At 44.6% G+C, this 15,024-nt stretch overlaps 1 protein-coding gene and 1 long non-coding RNA gene across 2 annotated transcripts in view; one reads left to right on the top strand and one right to left on the bottom strand.

The window, feature by feature from the left end:
* BEAN1 (brain expressed associated with NEDD4 1) overlaps nt 1-15,024 on the top strand; it is a 110,685-nt gene that overhangs the window by 59,139 nt on the left and 36,522 nt on the right.
* Nucleotides 9,374-15,024, bottom strand: part of LOC144272893 (uncharacterized) — a 51,822-nt gene continuing 46,171 nt past the window's right edge. Inside the window, exon 4 of the long non-coding RNA XR_013347692.1 lies at nt 9,374-9,996. This is a non-coding gene — a long non-coding RNA (uncharacterized LOC144272893). The remainder of the gene's footprint in view (nt 9,997-15,024) is intronic.

The following is a 15,024-nucleotide window of genomic DNA, read 5'->3' as shown; positions in this document are numbered from 1 at the left end:
TCTTTGCTTCTGACATTCTCAATTTGCAGGCTGCTGGTGATCCAATCTTATTCATTCTGGCTCTATAATAAGGATGTCCATGCAAGAAGAGAAAAGTCATTATCTGATAGCTAGCAGACATGATAAAAAAGGCAGCATTAGCTATCTCAGAGGGTGGACCACCTTTGTTGTGTTGGATGAGCTTCTCAAGGTCACTGGTAGCTTCTGTACCTGCAAATATGCAGCAAACTCACTTAAAGCTATCTGTACTGAGTGCATCTGATAAACCTGCAATGCTCCTAATACTCACAGTTTCATGTTTTGAATGAGATATTGATTTGTTGGTTGCTACACAGTGGCAAAGTTTTAATTATAATTAGAACATATAAACAAAGAGATGTGCCAAAGAGGTGGCGGTTATGTGGTGCAGGTTCATTCTAAATTTAGGGGTTCTGTCCAGTTCATGGCTATGGTTCAGGTTTGGATGATACAGTGCTGAAATCTCTCCTCAAATAAAGCAAACTCTTGTGAGAACAGCTGGATGTTTTTTTTTAAAGTAGTGATTTTTACTGCATCTGATCCCAAATTTAAAAATAATAAACATGCCTCAGAGCTGGAAGGAGTGCACATTTAGTGTCCCAGTTGTGGTCCACCACTAGTAAAAAGCATCATGGTAGAACTGCAGTACAGTCCTTGTAAGAATATTGTTTAGGGTGCTCAAAACCAAAAAGATGAAGCATGTCAGTGGATGAGACATGGGATTTTCAAAAAGGACCCTAATACTGTTGACTGTTAATGAGTGTTGGATGCTTAACTCCCTTTTGCTTCTTTAAGAATATCAGCCTAACCTCTTTGGAGGTGGGTATTTTCCCTTTCTGCCAACATAGCTTGCATCCCTTATGATTTCTCAAATTCCCTTTTGTTTTCTGTCAGTGTCAGGGATTTAGAGGCATTTATTTCTCTTCTACTAGTCATAACTGCCATACCCAATACTTGCACAAATAGGCTCTGATGTTCATATCATAGTTTGCATGAAAGCACTATGGGAAAAGCCTACAAGATTCTTGTTCTAAGAACTAAAAGGCACTTGAAGGCAAAGATCTTGTATTTGAACCTCCTGTTGATTTCTATGTCACTCACATGGTTATGAAACAAACAAAGAGGAATACATAGAACTGATGAACAGTCAGGACAAATGGCAATCAGTGCATTAGGGGAGCTTGCCCACAGCCTGTACTCAGCTGTTGTGCGTTATTTCCCTCCCCCTCAGTCATGCCTCAAATATTATCAAGTATCTTGTTGGAACGTTGTTTACCATTAAAAATCTGATCCTATGATCCTTTTGAGCACACAACTGCCACTTTTCAGAGTAGCAGCCGTGTTAGTCTGTATCCGCAAAAAGAACAGGAGTATTTGTGGCACCTTAGAGACTAACAAATTTATTTGAGCATAAGCTTTCGTGGGCTACAGCCCACTTCATCGGATGCATGCAGTGGAAAATACATTAGGACGATTTTATATACACAGAGAACATGAAACAATGGGTGTTACCATACATACTGTAACAAGAAGAAAAGGAGTACTTGTGGCACCTTAGAGACTAACCAATTTATTTGAGCATAAGCTTTCATGAGCTACAGCTCACATCATCATAACAAGAGTGATCAGTTAAGGTGAGCTATTACCAGCAGGAGAGGAAAAAAAAGCCTTTTGTAGCGATAATCAAGATGGGCCATTTCCAGCAGTTGACAAGAACATGTGAGGAACAGTAGCGGGGGAATAAACATGGGGAAATAGTTTTACTTTGTGTAAATAGTTTTACTTTGTGTAATGACACATCCACTTCCAGTCTTTATTCAAGCCTAATTTTACACCATTCTAATTTGACACCCTTCTACTTAGGGCTTGTCTTTATGCAGCCAGCCCTTTCAGTCAGTGTTTGTAGCAGGGTGATGGGTATGAGGCTGTGACACTAGAGACACTAACAAGCCCAGCACTGTCCATGATGGGAGCCAAGACTATGGGCTCTAGTCACTACCCAAATGGCCCTGAGGCAAAATTCCTGCAACTGTAGAATGGGATCGGATTGGTCTGCAGCTCCCCCACAGGAGGCCCAGTAGCACAGATCCAGTCATGCTCGGAGGTTGGATACAGAAGGGGCCGCTCTGTGGCTAAGGGGAACCCCCAGATGGACAGGGCTAAGTCTATTTGTACTGCCTTCAGGTGGCAATTAGATGTGAGAGAGGATTTGAAGGAATGATTTTACTTCTGAATAGGGTGTTGAGAGTATACTGGAATACTGCATCCAGTTTGGGTGTCCATATTTTTTAAAGGATGTGGAAAAAATTGCAGAAGGTGCAAAAAGAGCCATAAAAAATATTGCGGGATGGAGAAAATGCCTGACAGTGAGACAAAGAGCTCACTCTATTTAGCTTACCAAGAAGAAGATTGAGATCTGATGTCTTCGGATCAAGACCTAGTCAAATACAAGTTATTGGGCTAAATCCACAGGTAACTGTATGAAATTCTATGTCCTGCTTTATACAAGAGGCCAGACTAGATGATCTAGTTGTCCCTTCTGGCCTTAAAAATCTATTAATTATCTAGAGATACATATACACAATACAGGAAATAAGTAAAGCTTGAAGCAGTCTATGTACAGTAATTGAGTATGGGTTATAAGCTTAAGAAACAGATGGCCTTTCAGCTGTTTCATTTTAAAGGTATCTGTGTGTGAAAGAGAAAGAGGGGTTAGATCAGCTCTTAGACATCCTGAGCTGGGAATTCCTATTCCCAAACTATTTTCTGACAGTTGTTAAGCTGATTTATACTGGACAATTTCCAGATGATTCTATTTTTCCACCAATTTACTCAGCTTTGCTGGCAGATAACGAGTACAAAAGCATAGGGACCAGCAGAAGCAAATATGCCTGTCTACGGAGGGAGCCTTCAGGTCACAAGTTCACAGGTTCAGAGATTCCTTTTATTCCTTCTTTAGATATTAGGCATCTTGAGACAGTAGTTATCTGCCTTGTGTGTGTTAAGATTAATACATAGGATTGTGTTGCATGCTGCTCCTATTGCACAATTAGTAGTTTTTTGAACTGCAGATGAACTGTATATTGAGGCACTCATTCACACCATCATAGCTGTGTCAATGCTAGCAACAAGTAAATCTCAAAGTTCAAGGGGTTGTCTGGTTAAGCATCCAAATGATGCACAAACGTACAAGGCACCGCCCATGAGTCTCACTCGACAGAACCCCCTGCTTTAACCAGATCTGCGAGATCTTTTCTCTCATTCTCCCCCACTGACTAGCAGATCTTCCACCCTCCAGATTCCCACAATAGCTGGTACCTCCCCATGAAATCCTCATTCTCTGCTTCCAAACCCCTCTGGCCTCTTTTTCTCCCCACCTTTGACCTCTCACATGGGGGCTCTTGAGGTCCCTTGCAGCCCTACATTTTTATGATCAAACACTCAGTAGACTGGCATATGCCAGACAGTATTGTTGTCCACTGCCCAACCAGGAGGAGAGAGTCCTAGCAGGAGAAAACACTGATTGGTGGGATGGGGGAGGTACCTATGTGGTTGTTTAGCAGCGAGGGGCTGGGAAAAGCTGCCCATGGGCATAAAATTCAGGCCTAATTTTCTCCCTGTCCTGTTATTAAAATAAACAGGTGATTTTAGGGTCCAGTTGAGATCACTATCAGGTTACTTATCACTGAGCAGTGCTCCAAGCTTCCCTTAGCAGAAATGTGCATGCAGAAAACTCTCAAACGTTCGCTCTGGTCTGCAATTTAGGAAAGACTTTAAAAAAATATATAATAAAACCTAAAGTTTCTTTCTGCTTTATGAACAGCAAAAGTAGTGTTGCTCCTTTTAGGGAATTTATGAGCCCTCTAACAGAACCATCACACATGACACCAAAATATCTTGAAAAATTTTTAAATGCTTTCACTACAATTCAAGGCCTGAAAGATTACTAAGAAGGTTTGTCTTCTTTTAAATGGCCAGCTCAGTTTAAAAACCTCTACTTGAATACAAGAATGCATCCCAGAGCTCCATTTTGGATTTTAAATTAAACTAGCAACCTGTTCTGGCACACAAGTGAAACAATAGGCCAGCTATAGTCATAAATCAAATATAAGCCTGTCTGGAGTTACTCTGGATTTACACTTCATATTGCAGATGGCCCATGGACTCTGCTGGACAGGAGACCTCTTGGCATGTCTGGCCTTATGGACAAAACCAGTCTTTCTTTCTGATCCAAAGTGTAGCGTCTTGTAAATCATCAGACCTCTTTTTCAAAGATCTAGCCCTGATGTGGACATTGTATGAATGAGTTAAATCACATCACTTCACCTGCGACAGTGCTACTTGGCACACAGCCAGTTTGCTGCAGTTTGAAGTGTTTGAGAGATTATTTTTGTAATGCACCTACCCTGCTCATTTTGTGGTTTCCTGCATGGAAGCTATAGGAATAAACAGCATGATAGCAGTCTGATAGCTGCGGTAGCCAGAGGTTTATTTCACAGTCCAGCAGACAGCACAGAATCCAATTGGTCATTCTTGACCGAACTAAATGATCACTGAACAAGAACTGCTTATAAAGCAGGAGCAACAAAATCTTTATCTGTTCTGCTAATTTGCCTTATCTATCATTCCTTCTTTACCATCTGTCAATCTTTTCCCCTTGATTAAAAGGCTGCATATTCAGTGGTCTGCATATTCAGGAGTCTGTCTCATCATTCCTAAAAGAAGTAATTTATCCTAGCTAGAGAAAATGAGGCTCTTGAAATATACTTTGAATAGCTTAGACATGATGCACCTTATTGTGTTAACTATGGCACCTACTTACAATGTTTACACAATATGCCACCGTACATTAACATAAGACCCCTCCACCCATGTTCAGTCATATAGGGGTTTGTTTATTCAATATATTTAAAGCTCATGGGAAGTGCTGGATTTATAGCCCTAGTGGATGAACTTTTCTATTAATCCACAAAACAAATTCAGCCTGGGCAGTGTCAATGCAGTATTGTCTTAAGATGCTTTAAATCTGAGCAGAGACGCTATCTCTAGGACAAGAGGTTTGCTTTCCATGATCATTCAGGCCTTTGCTTCTTAACTGAGATTGGCAACAATTGTGGCACGTCACGGTTTTTGTGATGTGCTCATTACTTTCTCAGGGGCTTTTTTCCCTAGTCATGCCACACAAGTAGGAAGACATTCTAGCCAGCCCAGTAAAGCAAGATCCGCTGTTGCCTACATTCCTGGCCCCATTCCTGCCTTAGTTCTTCCACTGGGAACACATGCCAAGGAGGCCAGCAGGAAGAACTCACCTCTATATGCCAACCTGCAGAGGCAGAGGAGGCCAAGGAACAAGTCTCTAGAATGTGACTGGCCTAACCCCTCCAGCTGGCCCAGGCTGATGTAAAGATGCACGTTTGTGTGATGTCACTGCCCTCTTGTGTGCAGAACTGATGACAAGGCAGAGGCTACGGGCAGTAAGAGGATTCCTGCACAGCAGGGAAAGACCATGTTTCTGCCTGGACTTCTTGCATATTAGGTAAACATGATAAGCACAACACAACATCAATCTTGACCAGCTGCTCTCCCTTCTCCTCGTTGTCTATCTACTTGGCAGCCAACTCATTGCCCACAGGGCTGGCTAGAGCTTCTTTTAAGGATCCAGGTAAAAAAAAGTATTACTAATTACAAAGAACATTATGCCCATCAGCACAAATTCCAGATACACGTTACTTTCAAGATGACATGCATTCAGGAAATAATTTCAGTATGGCCTCCATTCTGCCCCAATGACAATACGACCTGCAAAAAGGTAGAACTGCAAGATGAGGAAAGCCAGTTTAAGCCCTGTTAAAGGGCTATATCCTTTGAGGTGCTGAGAAGCCTCAGCTCCCACTGAAGCCTTTGGAAGTAAGTGTCCAGTACTGTGATAGAGATTCTGTGTACCAGGTTAGGATCAGATTCAAAGTGACCCTGAATAGCTGTCTTTCCCTCCTCCAGATAAACCAGAACAGTGTAAAAAGTTTTCTCTTCAAAAGAGATTCATGGTAGGGGAAAATGGCACCACGTGATAAAATTTCCAAAAGACTTGCCCCTCCCCCAGCAGAATGGAGTGTGTATAAAAAACAGTCTGTTAGGAGTGGTGCAAGGGCAGTTTAAGATTCTATGTGGAGATATTAGAGAGGTTTTGCAGACAGATGTTGCTGTCTAGAGCTGGGTGAATAGGCTATTTTCCACCAGTATTCATTCTCATTCAAAAACAAGCTTCACCTCCACCACATTTGCACTCATTTCAGGTTTGTTTTCTGTCGATCTGAAAGTGGCTGAGCTTTGCTAGCACAAAAAAAAAAAATAGTCCAGCTCAAATGCTTTAATATTCAAATTGTGTATTTTGCTGTGTAATAGGCTTGGTCTCCCACAATGCCCCCTCGGGGTGTGAGGGAGCCCTGCACTCACCGTGGCAGCAGCCTTCCACACCAAGGTAGTTTTCAAGCACAGGCCAGGGGTGGGAGATTCAGCCCTCAGGGTATGTCTACACTAAGAAATTAGGTCGAATTTATAGAATTCGGTTTTGTAGAAAGCATTTTTATACAGTCGATTGTGTGTGTCCCCACACAAATGCTCTAAGTGCATGTAGTCGGCGGAGTGTGTCCACAGTACCGAGGCAACCGTCGACTTCCGGGGCATTGCACTGTGGGCAGCTAACCCACAGTTCCTGCAGTCTCCGCCGCCCATTTGAATTCTGGGTAGAAATCCCAGTGCCTGATGGGACTAAAATATTGTCGTGGGTGGTTCTGGGTACATATCGTCAAGCCCCCCTTCCCTCCATCTTTCCGTGAAAGCGAGGGCAGACAATTGTTTTGCGCCTTTTTTCTTGAGCTACCTGTGCAGACGCCATACCACGGCAAGCATGGAGGCTGCTCAGCTAACCATCACCGTATGTCTCCTGGGTGCTGGCAGACGTGGTACTGCATTGCTACACAGCAGCAGTTTATTGCCTTTTGGCAGCAGTGTAATATAACTGGTAGCCGTTGTCAACGTAGTCCTGGGTGCTCTTTTAGCCGATCTCGATGACTTGTATAAGTAGGGGCATAGCGAGCAGATCGAGGGACGTGATTGTCCCCCTCTATTCGACATTGGTGAGGCCTCGTCTGGAGTACTGTGTCCAGTTTTGGGCCCCACACTACAAGAAGGATGTGGATAAATTGGAGAGAGTCCAGCGAAGGGCAACAAAAATGATTAGGGGTCTGGAACACATGACTTATGAGGAGAGGCTGAGGGAACTGGGATTGTTTAGTCTGCAGAAGAGAAGAATGAGGGGGGATTTGATAGCTGCTTTCAACTACCTGAGAGGTAGTTCCAGAGAGGATGGTTCTAGACTATTCTCAGTGGTGGAAGAGGACAGGACAAGGAGTAATGGTCTCAAGTTGCAGTGGGGGAGGTTTAGGTTGGATATTAGGAAAAACTTTTTCACTAGGAGGGTGGTGAAACACTGGAATGTGTTGCCTAGGGAGGTGGTGGAATCTCCTTCCTTAGAAGTTTTTAAGGTCAGGCTTGACAAAGCCCTGGCTGGGATGATTTAATTGGGTATGGGTCCTGCTTTTGAGCAGGGGGTTGGACTAGATGACCTCCTGAGGTCCCTTCCAACCCTGATATTCTATGATTCTATGAGGTCGGGGCACCTGGGCAAACATGGGAGTGACTCAGCCAGGTCATTTCCCTTTTAAGTTTTGTCTCATGGCAGTTCAGTCCTACTGGTAATGCACTGTCTTTTAATCAGCAGCCAGCAGAAGATGATGGCCAAGATGTATAAAGATAGATGAAGTGGCTCAAAACAAGAAATAGACCAGATTTGTTTTGTATTCATTTTCTCCTCCCTCCATCCGTGAAATCAACGGCCTGCTAAACCCAGGTTTGAGTCCTATCCTTAAGGGGGCCATTCTGTTTCTTGCAAAGCCACCCCCTTTGTTGATTTTAATTCCCTGTAAGCCAACCCTGTAAGCCATGTCATCAGTCGCATCAGGGCAACAGCAGACAATCGTTCCGCCCCTTTTTTTCTGTGCAGACGCCATACCATGGAGCCCGCTCAGGTCACTTTGGCAATTAGGAGCACATTAAACACCACACGCATTATCCAGCAGCATATGCAGCACCAGAACCTGGCAAAGCGAAACCGGGCGAGTAGGTGATGTCAGCGCGGTGCCGAGAGTGATGAGGACATGGACACAGACTTCTCTCAAAGCATGGGCCCTGGCAACGTGGGCATCATGGTGCTAATGGGGCAGGTTCATGTGGTAGAACATCGATTCTGGGCTTGGGAAACAAGCACAGACTGGTGGGACCACATAGTGTTGCAGGGCTGGGACGATTCCCAGTGGCTGCGAAACTTTCACATGCGTAAGGGCACTTTCATGGAACTTTGTGACTTGCTTTCCCCTGCCCTGAGGCGCAAGAATACAAAGATGAGAGCAGCCCTCACAGTTGAGAAGCAAGTGGCAATAGCCCTGTGGAAGCTTGCAACGCCAGACAGCTACCGGTCAATTGGGAATCAATTTGGAGTGGGCAGATCTACTGTGGGGGCTGCTGTGATGCAAGTAGCCAATGCAATCAAAGATCTGCTGATATCAAGGGTAGTGACCCTGGGAAATGTGCAGGTCATAGAGAATCCCATTGCAGCAAAGCCATCCACAGAACCTATATCCCTGTCTTGGCACCGGAGCACCAAGCCGACGAGTACATAAACCGCAAGGGGTACTTTCAAGAGCGCTGCAAGCACTGGTGGATCACAAGGGACGTTTCACCAACATCAACGTGGGATGGCTGGGAAAGGTACATGATGCTCGCATCTTCAGGAACTCTGGTCTGTTTCAAAAGCTACAGGAAGGGGCTTTATTCCCAGACCAGAAAATAACCGTTGGGGATGTTCAGCTACAGGCTGAGCCAGTGCAGAATGTGCATTTGGACGTTTAAAAGCACGCTAGCGCAGGTTACTGACTCAGTTGGACCTCAGCGAAACCAATATTCCCACTGTTATTACTGCTTGCTGTGTGCTCCACAAGATCTGTGAGAGTAAGGGGGAGACGTTTATGGCGGGGTGGGAGGTTGAGGCAAATCACCTGGCTGCTGGTTATGCACAGCCTGACACCAGGGCGGTTAGAAGAGCACAGGAGGGCGCGGTGCACAACAGCGAAGCTTTGAAAACCAATTTCATGACTGGCCAGGCTACCGTGTGAAAGTTCTGTTTGTTTCTCCTTGATGAAAACCCCCGCCCCTTGGTTCACTCTACTTCCCTGTAAGCTAACCACCCTCCCCTCCTCCCTTGGATCACCGCTTGCAGAGGCAATAAAATCATTGCTGCTTCACATTCATGCATTCTTTATTAATTCATCACACAAATCGGGGGATAACTACCAAGGTAGCCCAGGAGAAGAGAAGCACCAGGAGGGGTGGTGGAGGAGAGAAGGACAAGGCCACACAGCAGTTTAAAAGTTTAAAACTTTAAAACTTATTGAATGCCAGCCTTCCGTTGCTTGGGCAATCCTCTGGGGTGGAGTGGCTGGGTGGCCGGAGGACCCCCACCGCGTTCTTGGGCATCTGAGTGAGAAGGCTATGGAACTTGGGGAGAAGGGCAGTTGGTTACACAGGGGCTGTAGTGGCAGTCTGTGCTCCTGCTGCCTTTATACACTGGAGCATATTAGTTTGATCCTCCAGCAGCCTCAGCATTGAATCCTGCCTCCTCTCATCACGCTGCTGCCACCTTTCAGCTTCAGCCCTCTCTTCAGCCTGCCATTTCTCCTCCCGATCATTTTGTGCTTTCCTGCACTCTGACATTGTCTGCCTCCACGCATTCGTCTGTGCTCTGTCAGTGTGGGAGGACAGCATGAGCTCAGAGAACATTTCATTGCGAGTGCATTTTTTTCCTCCTAATCTTGGCTAGCCTCTGGGAAGGAGAAGATCCTGTGATCCTTGAAACACATGCAGCTGGTGGAGAAAAAAAGGGACAGTGGTATTTAAAAAGACACATTTTATAGAACAAAGGGTACACTCTTTCAGGGTAAACCTTGCTGTTAACATTACATACATAGCACATGTGCTTTTGTTCCAAGGTTGCATTTTGCCTCCCCCCCACCGCATGGCTAGGCCCTCCCCTGTCCCCATGGCTAACAGCGGGGAACATTTCTGTTCAGCCACAGGCAAACAGCCCAGCAGGAACGGGCACCTCTGAATGTCCCCTTAAGAAAAGCACCCTATTTCAACCAGGTGACCGTGAATGATATCACTCTCCTGAGGATAACACAGAGAGATAAAGAACGGATGTTGTTTGAACACCAGCAAACATACACTGCAATGCTTTGTTCTACAGTGATTCCCAAGTATGTGCTACTGATCTGGAGTGGTAAAGTGTCCTACCATAGTGGATGGAATAAGGCTGCCCTCCCCAGAAACCTCTTGCAAAGGCTTTGGGAGTACATCCAGGAGAGCCGCAAATGCCAGGGCAAATTAATCATTAAACATGCTTGCTTTTAAACCATGTATAGTATTTAAAAAGGTACACCCACCAGAGGTCCCTTCTCCGCCTGGCGGGTCTGGGAGGCAGCCTTGGGTGGGTTTGGGGGGGTACTGGCTCCAGGTCCAGGGTGAGAAACAGTTCCTGGCTGTCAGGAAAACCAGTTTGTCTGCTTGCTTGCTGTGAGCTATCTTCTTCCTTGTCCCCAAAGCCTGATTCCATTTCCATTGAAGGAGTCAAACAACATGGCAGGGGTAGTGGTGGCTGAACCCCCTAAAATGGCATGCAGCTCATCATAGAAGCAGCATGTTTTGGGCTCTGACCCAGAGTGGCCATTCCCCTCTGATTTTCTGGTAGGCTTGCCTCAGCTCCTTAAGTTTCACACGGCACTGCTTCGGGTCCCTGTTACAGCCTCTGACCTCCATGCCCTGGGAGATTTTGACAAATGTTTTGGCATTTCGAAAACTGGAACGGAGTTCTGATAGCACGGATTCCTCTCCCCATACAGTGATCAGATCCCTTACCTCCTGTTTGGTCCATGCAGGAGCTCTTTTGCAATTCTGGGACTCCATCATGGTCACCTGCTGCTTGCCATGCTGACCAAACAGGAAATTCAAAAGTTCGTGGACCTTTTCCTGTCTACCTGGCCAGTGCATCTGAGTTGAAAGTGCTGTCCAGAGCGGTCACAATGGAGCACTCTGGGATAGCTCCCGGAGGCCAATACCATCTAATTGTGTCCACAGTACCCCAAATTCGACCCAGCAAGGCTGATTTCAGCACTAATCCCCTTGTCGAGGGTGGAGTAAGGAAATTGATTTTAAGAGCCCTTTAAGTCGAAAAAAAGGGCTTCATCATGTGGACAGGTGCAGGGTTAAATCAATTTAACGCTGCTAAATTCGACCTCAACTCCTAACGTAGACCAGGGCTCAGTCTGAGTCCACAGGAATCTATCCCTTCTGGGACTACCAAAGGCCCCTCTCAAGCACCAAAGAAAAGAAAAGCAGAAGCTGGCAGCAACCCCCTGTCTTGTCCAGTTCAACACCCTCACGAGAATGACTCCTAGCAAGTGTTTTAAAGTAACTGTTGGGGTGTGGCCCACCTTCCCTTAAGGGGGCTCAGCCAGGCAGTGGTCAAGGGAAGAGTCCAGCCCCTCTTTGGGAGCTGAGATTTGAAGGGATGTTCCTCTCCTCAGCCAGCTGCTAACTGAGCCAAGTTTCCCCATTTTAGGCCTTTCTTCTAGGCTCAACATGTTTGCACATGTGACAAGGTAGGGCTGCTTGAGCCCAGAGCAGTTCATTAACCCTTGGCTGGCTGGCATGGAGTTTGCATATTTTGGCTGTTACAGCCTGTGATGGGATGTGCAATTTGCCCCATTACCAAATAGAAGCAATTTGATGTGATTTTTGTAACCAACAAGGGGCAAATTTTGAAGGACTAATATGGAATATTCTCGATGAAGTATTTACAAGCTACAGAAACACAACTGGATGAAAACATTTACAAAAAAATTGCATAATGGAATAACTAGGAACTCTGTTAAAGATATTTGTGGGCTCTAAGTAAGTATCCATATTCCTAATATTTATTAAAATGGAAGTTAGTTATTTTGCCATGCATAAATATGCAGATTACCAACAGAGGAATTTGGGTAAGAGAAAAATATAAAATGTTGGCATTATTCTTTGCCCTGAGTAGTATGAATACATTTTGTTTTTGGAGATGGTTAATAGAAATAAGGGGTCTCATTTTGTAGCCCTTACTCTCTTGAGTACTCCCATTGAACTTAATGCTATTCAGGAAGTAAAGTCCACAGGATTAGCCTCAGCATTTAAAATACTGTAAAAGAAGGAGATTATCAACTGCATATTGTTTTAGAAGCTGGGCTAAGGGCAATTCATTCCTTTTAATAACAGTAATATTGTAATATATCATGCTTTTGCCAGAGACTGGGTTCAACTAGATTAATATGTATATAAAAGGGGGAAGATTCATGAATGAGTAAAAGGAGATAAAAGGATGAGAGTTTGAACAGTTTAGGCATCTTCAAAGCTCTGAGGCAGTGCTAGATAAGCAGGCTTTTTGTCTTACAAGAAGAAATGCTTCTTTGGGTACAAAAGGGGAATTTAAAAAGTTCAGAAGTAATTTCTTTTTCAACTCCCTGCTAATGAGATTTAAACTCCTATAAACAAAAATAGGGCCAGATTCTGATACCCTTACTCTGACTTCAGTGAGGCTACTCATCGACTAAAGTGCTATGCAACATGAGTGAGGATATAAGAATCTGATCCATAACACATATAGCTAAATAATGTCTAAAGGTTGTACAATGCCAACTGTAAAGGTGTGGACTTGCCCCTGCGGAGCCTCCCGCTAGTTGTCCTTGGGAATTAGCTCTTTTCCAGCCTGGAGCACCCTCTGCGGGCCAGTGATCTGCACAGCTCTGGCCCCGTGTCCCTCACAGATGCCGGTGCCCCTTTCTTTGGGGTTCTGCCCCCTGGCAGTACCCCCACACTCTGCCTCTGGGTCTCCCCTTCCTGGGGAACCCTCAACCCACTATCCCCACCTTGCCTCAGTCTGGGCTACTGCCAGTCATCAGCAAGCCCCTGCTCCCTGGGGCAGACTGCAGTGTAAAGGCCACTCATCATAGGCAAGGGGGTTCAGACCTGTTGCCTCCCTCTGTTTCCCTGTACCTCTGTGGGCCTTGGACCAGGCCCTACAGCCTGGGGAGTTGCCAGCCTGGAGCACCCCCGGCTCCTTCCCCAGCACAGCACCACCCTCAATACCATGTCAGGCAGGCAGCCAGGCCCTGCTCTCTCCCTGCCTGGAGAGAGACTCCTTAGGCCTCTGGCTCACAGCCTTTTTATACAGGCCAGCTAGGGCCTGATTGGGGCGTGGCCCAGCTGTGGCTGCTTCCCCAATCAGCTATCCCCAGCCACAGCCCTCTGCAGGGCTGCTTTTAACCCCGCCAATTTTAGGAGCAGGGTAGCCACCCTGCTACACCAACTCATCCTTTAGTTTTCTTTGGTAAACACTTTACTTGTTTGAGAGCAGCTATTAATCTTATTAGGGTAATAGTAATTCTAGTAGCCATTTTTCTTTTTTAAAAGAATCAAACACCATCAGCACTAGTTTAAACCATGGTATGATATTTATCCTTTGCGTGTGTGAGAGTCATCCAAGACAGCTCAGACTTTTCCAGTATTCCAGATCTACAGTTATTTAAAAAGCAGAGCAAAATAGTTTGTAGAATAGTTCTGCACCATAGTCAATAAATTGTACACCCAAACAATGGTTTGTTTTCGTCAGTTACCCATTAGGTATTTTGGTGAAAGGAAATTGCCAGTGCTTCTGATTTATTCTTAAACATTGACCAAACGAGTCACAGAATTTTGTTAGGTTAGGCATAACAATGGTGGGATCCAACACCAAAATTAGAATGCTCTGTAAAGACTGTATATTCTAATTTGGCTGTTGTAATTATTGGAATAAATTCCACCTCCATAAAATTGGTCAGAACCCTCTCTCAGGAGGCATCTTCTGTTGCAGCATTTCTGTTACATGTAGAAATGTACAATTTTTCACTTGCAGTAATCTTCTGAGCTTGTTTAGCTGATAAGAAAGAAAATTATGGGAGAGGAGAGAACAGAAGTTTTTAGATATTCAAAATAGCCCGCTCTACCTATATTCTTAAACTAATGCAAATCCTTTTGGTCATGATCCTTCCAATGATCACAGCTAATTACTCCACATATTTTTTTCCATGTCCTTATCACAAGACTTTGTCCTTGTACTTTTTACTACTCTATTGACAGTGATTAATATATACATATTTAAAATGAGGAGCCAGGTTTGTTAAAAACTCATCCTGAGCACAAGAAAGGGAATAAACTGTCAAATAGGGCAGGATTTTCAAAACGGCTCATCATAGTCAGTTTTGAAGTCTATGGTAAAATTCCCATTCAGTTCAATGGGAGCAGTGGTAAGCCAACAATGAGTGCTTTTGAAAATCCCACCCCTAAGCTTCTCCTGTGAAGTCCACGAAAGTTAACCCACACCATCCAAAATTCTGTAATCCACCCACTCCTAAAAATAAGAACAATATTAATCTGGGACCTTCCTCTGGATCTCCCAGTAGGTTTCTAAGTAAACAAAAAGGGCGAAAGTAGTCTCTTAGGTCTAGGACATGTGTCAATCTCATTCAAATTCACTAGAGTTACTCCAGGTTTACACCAGCATAAATGAAAGCAGGATCTGTCCACTTCTTTCAGGGGCTGGAAAGAATCAGGCACATTGCTGGTGCTTAACCAGTAAATAATAATAGATCAAAGAGTTGGCCATGAAGTTTAAGTCTAATCTCACTCTGAATCCTGCACCAATTACAAATTAAAAATCAATCTGATGAAAAGCTTTTGACATAGTCTTTTGGACTTGCCTAGCATTCAGTGAAATTCTAGCACGATTAATAGGCTCTGTGCATTATGCCAGTTTTTCAAATGTTTTTC

The sequence above is a fragment of the Eretmochelys imbricata genome, chromosome 12 (assembly GCF_965152235.1).
Source record: "Eretmochelys imbricata isolate rEreImb1 chromosome 12, rEreImb1.hap1, whole genome shotgun sequence".
Taxonomy (NCBI): Eukaryota; Metazoa; Chordata; order Testudines; family Cheloniidae; genus Eretmochelys; species Eretmochelys imbricata.
This window is presented reverse-complemented; position numbering and strand designations above follow the sequence as displayed.